Source organism: Pollicipes pollicipes, unplaced genomic scaffold, assembly GCF_011947565.3.
Source record: "Pollicipes pollicipes isolate AB1234 unplaced genomic scaffold, Ppol_2.1 Scaffold_3087;HRSCAF=3621_pilon_pilon_pilon, whole genome shotgun sequence".
In the NCBI taxonomy this organism is placed as follows: Eukaryota; Metazoa; Arthropoda; class Thecostraca; order Pollicipedomorpha; family Pollicipedidae; genus Pollicipes; species Pollicipes pollicipes.
In genome coordinates, this window is record NW_023596225.1 from 13,850,684 (window position 1) to 13,861,433 (window position 10,750).

Consider the following 10,750-nt stretch of genomic DNA (forward strand, 5'->3'; position numbering starts at 1 on the left):
TGTTCCCTGACATGCTAGACCTATATATTAATCAGTTGGTGCCTGCTGTTCGATTCTGTTGCCTTGTTTTCCAGAGGTAAAGGAGCCAGACCTGCAGACGTCCAGATGTTTCCAAAGCTCTCGCAGCTTCTGGCCGGTTAACGATCTGTTATCTGTCTTGCTACTATGATGTCTATGCCTCAACCACACCCCTGTCCTTGGATCTAGCCCTTGGAATGTCTGGCCACTGCTATGTGAGATATGTCCTGTGGGTGGGACCTCCACTAATAATTTTACTTTGCTGTCTTGTGACGTGGTTCATGAGCATCACCATCCACCACTGGTGGCATCACCATGTGGTTCATGAGCGTCATCATCTGCCAGTGGTAGCATTACCCTGTGACCTGTAATGTCGCTTTGCATAGAGTTTTAGCTGTCATCTACCAATGGCAATATATGGTGCAATGTCCTGTGGTGGTGGGTCCTGAGCTCAAGATGTTCTCTACTGGTAACCATGCTCCATTACCTGTACCATTACTGTGCTTTTGTGTATTGCAGTCCAGAGTTCAATGTGTTCTCCATTAGTTGCCTGGCCAGTGGCCTGTTCTATGACTGTTTTGTCTTGACCTTAAGCTGTCCGCCCTAAATGCGTGGCTCCATAATCTGGCCCGTTTTGTCGGGTACAAAGCTTGAGCTGCCTCCCAGAAGAGATAATACCTTCTACATATACTGGCACTGGAGTGTCAGGAGTTCCAGCTGTCTCCCACCATCGACCTGACTGTGACATCCTGGCCTTATAAGATCTGGACCATAGTGAGAAGATGTCACGGGGGCAGGCTAGGGCATTACAGAAGTAGACGAGATTCAAAATGCTCTATACTACACCGAGAAAGCCATTTTCTGGATTATGAGACCACCTTTGCGAATAAGCAGCCCATGCTCTACATCAGAAGGTGCAGTGTTGTGTTAAGGAGAACGCTTGGTCATCTGATTGCGTGACCTATAACTGCGGTGTCTGGAGCCCCTCCTGTCTTCCGGTGTTGTCCTGACCACGAAGCTGATTCTGCAACAGCAATGATGTCGCAACATCAGCTGTGATGTCGAAGCTCCAGATGTCCACAAGTGACCGGGCGACATGATCCGTCTCATCATGGGTCCTGGGCTTTAGTTGCCCTCCACCAGTCGCCTGACCGCAACTGCGTGTCCTGTTGCAACAAAGACCGCCCTTCTACTTATCCTCTAACGCTCCACTACTGGCTTTGTCCAGTGGCCTGCTATCACTGGCGTTTGGAGCTTGAGGTGTCTGCTAACGGTGGTCTGACCCCTGACCTTCCCGGTTGAGACGGGGTGAATAACGCCGCCGCACGGCGGGCCTGGGCTTGCCACTGCGCGGAGAGGGTGCGTGCGATCTCGCAGCTGCGATCCACGGTGGTCGGGTGACCCGTGCGGGGCCACATACCGGCGGGCGTGGTTTTGAATGCGCAGCTACTTGGCGCGCCCTTGACCGCTCTTTTCCACTCACGCCTCTGATCGCGTGACCTTCAATTGCGTTGTCTGGTGTTTCATAGGAAGTCGTGGTCCAGTTGAATTGGTGTCCAGGGGTTCATCTGTCTTCCACTGTTGACCTGACCACGTGACCGAACCTGCGACAACGGCACTCGGTGCCCCACCTGCCTAAACTCGTCGCGTGTCCCCCCCCCCCCCCCCGTTGCTGGGACAACGGGAGCTCCAGGTGTCCACAAGTGGCCGAACGACATGACCTGTCTCGTCGGAGTGGTGTCCGGAGCTTTAGCTACCGTACACCAGTCACCTGACCACGCGACCCGTCTTGTTGCAACAATGACCAAAGCTCCATCTGTTCTTCAGTCCTCCAACACCAGCTTTCTCTCGTAGCCTACTATCAGTGACGTCCGCAGCTCGGGCTGTCTGCTATCAATGGTCTGCTAATCCTGACCTTCCCCCGGCTCACGTTTTCCGAAATTTCCGCTGTCGCCCACCGCTGACTGTGTGTGGCCTGCAACAATGACCGAAGGTGCATGTGTCCTCCATTCCTCCACTGCTGGTCTTACTCCGCGGCCTCTTGTCACTTACGTCGGGAGCTCGAGCTGTCTGATGGCAAAACCTACTTGGCCACTGTTGACCACTGGTGGCCAAGTGGCCACTTGGCCACTTGGCCACCAAGGGACCTCCCCTGTCTCTGCGGTGTCCGCAGCTGTATCTTCCGTTGGAGACCATACGCTGCGATTTGGTCTTTTATGGCGGTATCCAAAGCAATTACTGCACCCCATACCCTGATATCCTGTACTGTTATAGTGGTGTCCTGGGCTCCAGATGTCCTTCATCTGCAGCCTGCCTCGTGATCTTCAACCTCCCCACATGGCCTGCAACCCGTCCGGCGTCCGGCAACCGTCCCCATGACCTGTAACCTTTCCCTGTGTCCTGTAACCTGCCCCCTTAACATGCAGCCCGCCTCTGTGGCCTGCAGCCTGCCCCCTGGCCTGCAACCTGCACCCCGTGACCTGCAACCGGCCCCATGACCTGTAACCTTTCCCTGTGTCCTGCAACCTGCTCCCTTAACATGCAACCTGTCCCTCGTGATCTGCAACTTGTCTCTGTGACCTTCAACCTGCCCCGTGACTTGCACGCTGCCTCGAAAACCTGCAACCTGTCCTCATGTCCTGCAATATGATCTAGTGGCAATAACCTGACGCAGTGACCTGCAACATAACCCGGTAGCCTGTAGCCTGATCCTATGACAACCTTACTCGTTGGCCTGCAGTCAACACATTGACCCACAACCTGACCCAGCAGCCTGTATCCTAAACACGCGGCCTGCGCCCGTGCCGTGGTCTGCAGCCTGGCCCTGTGACCTGGCATGTTGTAGCCGCGTCTGAAATCTATCTGTCCTGGGCGGGTGCTTTGACCAGTGCCTGTCCCGCCGGTGTCGTGTCAGGAAATCCAGCTGTCTTCCGCTGGTAACCATACCTCAGCTGACCAACTGGCGCGATGTCGCAACAGCAGCTGCGAGGTCGAGGCTCCAGATGTCCACAAGTAACCGGACGACATGACCAGTTTTGTTGCAGTGCTAACCGGAGCTCTAGCTGCCGTCCACCAGCTGCCTGGCCGCATTGCCCGTCCTGATGCAACGAAGGCCGCAGTTCTACTAACCCCCCAGCGCTCCACTGCTGGCTTTGTCCGTTGGCCTGCTGTCACTGACGTCCGATGCTCAGGCTGTCTGCTAGCAGTGGTCTGAACCCTGACGTGATCTTTCACATTGATATATCTACGGTAATGGGACGTACCGGTCCGAGATTTTGTGCACATTGCGCTCAGGAGGATAAACTGCATTTGTATACAAAGTTTCAGGTCAATTTGAGGATTACGCTGAATCCCGAACATGAACCTGAATTTGAATGTGAATGTGGTGCCAGCTTGACCGACGTCACTTTTAGGCATTTGTTGCCGACAATTCCATCCGTTGCCATGGGCGACGGGGTGACGCTTTAACGCAGACGCAAGCAAGGCTATCTAACGCAGGGTTGATTGACGAACGGAAGGACGGTTGAAAGCTGAACAGTGAGAGGAAATTGTATTTAGCGTCGAAAACATTGTAGGGAATACTATTCCGAATCTTCAATCATTTCGTCTTGGCGAAGGCAGGTATGTATTACGCAGTGCGTTGTAGGTGTAGTTTTATGGAGAAGGTGGGGAGGGGGCGGGTGACTCGATTTCACACGTGATCGAAGAATTTCGATCTCACACGTGAATCACACGTGATCGAAGAAGCACGTGTGATTTGTACAGCAAAGATTTGCACCTCGCTTCTTTCCAGGCGCTGTCGAAGAACTGTTGTTTAGTGCTCAAATCTTCAATGTTGCGCGAAGTTGGAGGGGAGTGTCTGCCCTTCCAATCCGCCGCCCGCAGGAAGAATCACTGATGTCCTGGCTCCCGGTTGGCGGTTTGCATTTAGGAAAGAGCGGAACATTGATGTTTGAAAACTTAGCATTTTCCGTCATTTCTACGTATCAAATACCATGTCATATATAAATGACCCAAATGCAGTGCTCGTGGCGCATGCAGAAGGGAGAGGCACAAGGGCACAAGCCCCCCACCCCTCCCTCCTTAGGGTCCGGCTTCCGAGTGTCCAGGAGGGCCCAGCGGGCCGACGATCAAGGACCTAATCGGAGGACCTAGCGGCACGGCCAAACGGAGTGTTCTTTAGGGGCCCAACCCGCGGGAGCGGGCCCTCAGTTGACATTCAGCGGATCCCTTGCACAGTTGCACAGGGGACCCCTGAGTCGATAAGGGCCTGACACTGAGTCTGGCACTGGCACTAGCACTGGCACTGGCGCTGACACTGGCACCTGAGTCTGGCACCTGAGTCTGGCACCACCAGTGCCGTATAGTCGGCGCCGTGTTGGTATGTGCATGAGGGCCCACTTTCAGGACGAACAGCGACCAAGCTAGGGCTCCTGCATCTATCAGGGACCTACAGTGCCTACCAGGGGGTCCTGTGTTGGCAAGGGTTCTGAATCGACCAAGAGCATTGTTCAATGAGGCCAGAAGACGGGCCTGGGGGCTCGCCGAAACTGACGACCAAGAACCTGATTGAAGGGCATAAGGCGCCCGAGGGGTTGGCAGTAGGTCACACAAAGGATCGCGGTCCGTATGACTGATGGGCCCCCTGAAATATTAGACAGGGCGCCCTTATACTGTTTGAGGACCCCTGAGACATTGCAACACCAAACAGGTGGCTACGCGTTGGTCCGAACCCTGGGATCCCATTTTCCAAGCAAGGACAATGCCGGGACCTATGGTTTGCAGTGGTCTAGGTGCCTGAAACAATGACTGGGCCCCAGAGCTGGTACTGGGTTCACGGTGCCTAACGGTGGGCCAAATGTCGGCAAGTGTCCCCGAGTCCCCGAGTCCAGTCACGGGGTTTGTTTGATGGGGCCGAAAAAGGGCTCATTGCCCCCTCGGGACCAAAGATCCAGGGTCCGGTTAAAAGGCTGAAGAGGCCATAGGGCCAGAAGGACTCCCCGTAGGTTGCAATAAGAACGCACCCCGTCCGTTGGGCCGTGACCTTAAAGGTCAGTCAGAGGGTCACTGCATCGATTGGGCATCCGTAGGACAGTGCGGGCCTTTCATACTAGCGTTTGAGCATTCAGCCTCAACCTGTGCCAGTTCAGTTCTAAAGTGGATAGAGTGGCCGGATGAGTCCACATTGAAACGGAGAGGGCTTGGGTACGTCCTTTGTGGATGTGCTGGGTATTTTACGAATAGCAAATATGGCGGTGGAAAAAGCTGCATTGCTCGCTTCCCTAATAGCCAGGCATCCCACGCTGTGCATTTTTCACCGTTGGAGCTTTTGTCATCGTCAAGCCTGGATTTATCACCGGGACGCGAGCATCCCCTTCTGACTTTCGGCAGATGAAGTTGCATGCCCAGCACCGTACTAACCGTTCCCAGGGATCGCTCGCCCACTGCGCCAGGTGTGCCAGCTCCCGCGGAATACTCGGGACGTACAGCACGTCCAGACCGGGGGTGTCTTCGGCCGGCGGCAACTCAGTCACTCAACTTAGTAACTCAGCCAGTATCGACTGGCCAAGGGTCGATGGAGGGATTTGGTGGCAATACTGTGGCACTACGCTCCATCTGCCGGAAGACCTATGCATTCGCCCAGAATGTCATGAACGCACCCTGCCTTCAAACAGCACGCTATCAAGGTGGATGCGTGACTTCCAAGTTCCAGTTCGATGATGACACCATCCATGCGGCACTTCGGGTGCTGAAGCCGGCGGTGGTGACCATGGACCCGCTGGAGTGCATCTGATCCTGCTTCTGCGTTAGCGAGGTAACATTGCACGGTCGACAGTTTTATTACTTGAGCCTGCTGTCAGACGAGGAATATCATTGTTAATTGATCAACTGCATTTTTCATGAATAGCCAAAAAGACGTGGGCTGTGACGCGCTCTTAGGCTACATTTTGTTAATGATCGAGCAGGTATTATCCGGTGTTAACCAGACAAAGATGGAACATGATCTACCCGTGGATGAGCAATGAAACAATGCCCTCGGCGCACCAGCCGCGTGCGGCTCTGTATTCCAGACTCCCGAACAAACCACAGATCCGAGCTAAGTACCCGACCCCGGTTGTAATCAAGCACTCCGCCGCGTAAGTGGCGACACCTCTTGGTTGCGACTGCTGACAGCGAACCTGTATACATATCAACTCCTCCCCCGTAAGATTAACGAGTTCGAGAATAATACACAACTGACAGCGCGTCCGACCATCCGACATGGCGATCTAACATTACTGATAACGAGCGGGTAACACACACTCGCGACCCGACCGGCGCAGGGCCGCAAAGGGAGAGCAAAGTGGCACTTCTCTGTCAGAAGAGCCGGGCTCGCCCGCTCCACTGTGGCCGCCGCCGGCGACACAGGACACTACGGAACGCCAACTGCCATCCCGCTGTCGACCAAAGGGCTGTCCGGCGACCGAGCCCGCAGGTGATCAACGTGTCGCCGGAAGCAGCAGCCGTCCGGCAGCCGGACGGCACACTCACGGCCCGATACCGCCACCACCACCGCCGGCTGCCAGGGCCGCTGGCCGACCGCAGACACGTACACCGGGTCGCCATTCTCGAACTGCCGCACCGCGGTCGAGTGCCGGTTGTTTGTCAGTGCCTGACGCTCTTGTTTGGTTCGGGCACGTTCGAGCAGGGCGGAGTCTGGCCGCAGCCGGGACAGGTGAGTGGTCAGCGGGCGGCCGTGGAGCAGCTCCGCGGGCGACGCGCCCGTAGTCGAGTGAGGAGTGGTCCGAAACTGAAACAGGACCCGACTCAGGCGCGTCTGTAGCGGCCCAGCACTCTGCTTCTTCAGACCGGTTTTGATCACCTTGACTGCACTCGCCCTGACCATTGGACTTCGGGTGCAAAGAAGGGGAGAACACATGTTGCACGCCATTATCGGTGGGAAAGCGACGGAGCTTATCACCGGTGAACACTGCCGCGCTGTCGCTCACCACTACACGTGGCACACCATGCCCTGAAAAGGCTATCCGCAACCGTTCGATCGTCGCCTCTGCTGTAGACGCCGTCGTGGGATACGCCGATATCCACTTTGAGTAGGCGTTCACGATGACCAGAATCATCGCCCCATGGATCGGCCCTGCATAGTCCTTGTGCAGACGGTCCCACAGTGCCTCCGGGTACGGCCATGGGCTCTCCGCCACCGGGGAGGCCTGGGGCCGGTTCAGCTGGCAGGCATGACAGCTCCTCACGGTCGACTCGATGGCTGCGTCCGTACCGGGCGACCACACATGCGCGCGTGCCTTTGACTTCATTGCCACGACGCCGGGGTGTCCCTGGTGCAGGAGCGACAGCCTCGCCCCCCGCAGAGCAGAGGGCACCACGATGCGGTTTCCCCATAGAAGGATGCCATTTTGAACGCTGAGTTCGAGACGGCGTTGGTAGAATGGCTCCATTCCATCAGCTGCCGGCACCGTCCAGCAGCCGTCCATGGCTGCTTGACAAATACGTGGCAAGACTGGGTCACGGCTTGTGCACCGGCGGATCTGATCGACACGAATCAGCTGGTCCATTGACTCCAGGAGACAGACAATGTCTCCGGGATCCGGAACGCTGGCCGGGCAGACAGCCAGTGGCAGGCGGCTCAGTCCATCGCTGTTTGCCTGCCGAGCTGAGGGGGCGTACACCAGCTTATACTGGTACGCCTACAGTGCGAGGCGCCATCTGCCTACTCGGGGCGACACCATGAGCGATAGCGGCTTGTCACTGGTCCTGGAGAGGCTTATGGTCCGTTTGTATGATGAAGTGCCGGCCACACATGAACTGGTGAAACTTTTTCACTCCGAAGACCACCGCCAGTCCTTCTTTATCCAACTGACTGTAGTTGACCTCAACGGCCGCCAGGCTCCGCGATGCATACCCCACCGCGCGTTCCAGTCCCGAACCGTCGATCACTGACAGCACAGCTCCCAGCCCGTGCGGGCTAGCGTCCACAGACAGTGGGAGCGGCAGGTTCACGTCGTAGTGTGCGAGGCACGGCGCTTGCACCAACAGCTGTTTGGTGCGCGCGAATGCCGCGATCTCCGTCTGTTCCCAGCTCCACCGTTGGGCTGCATTCAATAGCCGATAGAGCGGCGCCGCCACAGTGGCCAGGCTGTCCATGAACTTGGAGTAGTACATGAGCAGTCCGAGATATGCCTTCAGCTGCTTGACGTCAGCAGGCTGTGGCGCCTCCACGATTGCCCGCACTTTTCCGGCTGTGGGATGGATGTCGTTGCAGTCGATCCTTTAACCCAAGTATTCTACTTCTTTAGACATCCACTCACACTTGCTTGGGTTCTGCCGCAGACCAGCTTCTAAGGGACGCTTCAGCACCGCTTCGACATTGTGACCGTACTCTTCATCGTTCCAGCCCGTGATGCACGCGTCATCCAGGAAGACGGCAACGCGTGACAGGTCGGCCAGCAGCTGCTCCATCATGCGCAGCGAACTGTATTGCTGCTGCAGGTCGGTCAGCGGTGATGCCATGCTGAAGATGCTTTTGCATGGTAGCCGCAGCTGCGCAAGCCAGTCCCGGCCGAGGAGTGGGGGCCCGTCGCCGTGGACCACGAGCAGGGTCAGCGTGGACTGCTGCGCGCCACACTTCACGCGCGCTGTCAGTCGGTCGCGCACCAGCACCGCATCTCCCGTGTATGTGGTCAGTGACTCCCGGCCCGGTTCCAGCGGAACACTCCCCAACTCCGTCCGCCACATGACCTCGCTGATGATCATCTGACTTGCTCCTGTGTCCACTTTAAACACCAGCGGCTTCCCGTTAACCTCCACTGTCGTCTTGTACGGAGGAACACGGTTCGGAGTCATTGTACCGTTCACATGTAACATGCTATTTTCTCCATCCGATTCCGCGCTGTCCGCCAGTACGGTATGCATCGCTCTGCACGCATTCCGAAGGTGTCCCACTTTTCCACACCCACAGCAGGCAGGCTAGGTGTGTGTGGACATTCCGGCGCTGGGTGACCGCGGCGACCACAGCGTACGCATGCTGCTCCACCCGCTGATCCGCATGGCAGGCTGCCAAAACTCGCCGACCCAGCCGCCGCCGGCCGGAATGGGCGGGGTCGTCGCCTCAGCCCTTCCGGTGGCGGCGCCGCCGGACCGACTGCGTGCAGCGTCTCCGGACTGGTGGGACTGGCCCCTGCTGGAGCCATCAGCGAGACTGCTTACGGAGCGACACTGATCTCCTGCAAATCAGCAGCTGCTGTCTCCATCGCGGTCGCTATTTTTATGGCGGATTCCAGAGACAGGCTGTCTCCCTCCTGCAGAAGTCGCTACAACATCGCCCCGTTGCTTAGCCCGCACTCAAATCTGTCCCGAAGATGCTCCTCCAGGCGATCACTGTACGAACAGTCCCTTGCCATCCGCCGCAGTTCCGCCAAAAACACAAAGACACTGTCTGTCCAGCTCATGCACTCCGGTTTAACTTATACCGCGACACGATCACCGTCGGCCTCGGGATGAAATGCCTCTGGGCTGCCTCCGCCAGCTCATCACAGGTTTTCGAGACGGTTTGCTCCGGAGCACAGATACTTCGCCGAACCGAGTACACGCGTGACCCACAGGCGCTCAGAAATACGGCCCGTTTCCTCGACGTAGACGTGATGGCGTTAGTAGTCAGAAACTGTTCAAACCGCTTCAGATACTCCCCAAAGTCCGAGTCATTATCACTGTACTCGCCGATATTCCCAATCAGTGATAAAGCCATCTTGTGGCCGCCACTTAAAAAAAACAAAGTTCGCTATCCAACTCTCGTCGCCAGTTGATCTATGCGTGGATGACTAATGAAACAATTCGCTCGGCGCACCAGTCGCGTGCGGCTCTGTATTCCAGACACCTGAACAACCCACAGATCCCAGCTGAGTATCCGACCCCGGTTGTAATCAAGCACTCCGCTGCGTAAGTGGCGACACCTCTTGGTTGCGACTACTAACAGTCAACCTATCTACATATCAGAGCAAACCAGTGGTACCTTTTGCACGTTGAAACTAGCAACCGTCATGGCCTAGCTTTGGTGAATCACTAGGCCCCAGTGTGCATGGACTTTACTGTCTTTGTTAGATGGGGCCACGCGAATGGGCCTGACCAGCTCCAGGTCGGGAGCCCCTGCCGAGGAGCTTGGGGCACCTTAGAAGCTTCTTGCGCTGCTATACCCGACTGCTCCTCAAAGATATTTCAGCCAGGAAGGTGGGAGATACGTCCGCACTTGCTCCGGTACACCGTCTTAGGCTACATCAATGCAACCATTTTGACCTGTTGAGTGATCTGCCAAACCGAAGCCCAATCCAAATGCCAACTGGAGCTCAAAAGTTCTATGGATTCGCTTGGGGTAGGTACCCCGCAGGGCGGCAGCCGTGATACACGAAATAAACTGATAACCCGATGGCGCAGTTTTGAGTTCATCTGGTGAATCCGAAGTCATAGATCAGTCCTTACGTTAAGCACTTTTTGGGCGTAAAACGCGGCGGATCTTCTCAGAAAAGCTTGTCTCCTGGGTCCTATATTACCACCTCGCGTCCTGCAATACATTCAGAATCAGGCAAAGCTGTTAGGTCTTTTCATTCGTTCCTAGTTACTTTGACCTTACGAATCATTCCACCTACCAAACTTGTTGTATACGCGCGATCTCTCATGGCCGTTATCACGCGCGCGGCTGTCTCAGGGTTAAAGGTGACGTTAAATA